General features: G+C 53.2%; 1 pseudogene; it reads right to left on the bottom strand.

The window, feature by feature from the left end:
• Positions 1-259: 259 nt before the first annotated feature.
• On the bottom strand, positions 260-377 carry LOC126238193 (5S ribosomal RNA; annotated as a pseudogene).
• Positions 378-602: the final 225 nt, after the last annotated feature.

Genomic DNA, 602 nt, shown 5'->3' with positions numbered 1-602 from the left:
GCCGGCGGAAAGCGTCAGTTTGGTAGCAATTGTTTTACGAATTACCCCTTTCTATAAAATGCATAAAGCACTCCGTCTTCAGGCCACGAGTGACCTACCGGGACCATCCGACCGCCGTGTCATCCTCAGCTGAGGATGCGGATAGGAGGGGCGTGGGGTCAGCACACCACTCTCTCGGTCGTTATGATGGTATTCTTGACCGAAGCCGCTGCTATTCGGTCCTCAATTGGCATCACGACGCTGAGTGGGCCCCGAAAAATGGCAACAGCGCATGGTGGCCTGGATGGTCACCCATCCAAGTGCCGACCACGCCCGACAGCGCTTAACTTCGTTGATCTCACGGGAACCGGTGTATCCACTGCAGCAAGGCCGTTGCCCTAACATAGCCTATTAAAAAAGTGAAGAACACGGAGGACACGGTCGAGTGGCAAAATAGCTTCGTACGCATACCCCATTGGTGGTTACGTAAATGGTTAGACTCGCACTTCTCTCCGGCAGGTACGAGTAGATCCACCATCAATGGGCATCACTGCTGTTCGTCTTTAGTGTAGTTACCAGGCTTGTTACGATATATAAGGGGCGTGAAGAGCATTAGCGGTCGC

Source organism: Schistocerca nitens, chromosome 2, assembly GCF_023898315.1.
Source record: "Schistocerca nitens isolate TAMUIC-IGC-003100 chromosome 2, iqSchNite1.1, whole genome shotgun sequence".
Lineage (NCBI taxonomy): Eukaryota > Metazoa > Arthropoda > Insecta > Orthoptera > Acrididae > Schistocerca > Schistocerca nitens.
This window is presented reverse-complemented; position numbering and strand designations above follow the sequence as displayed.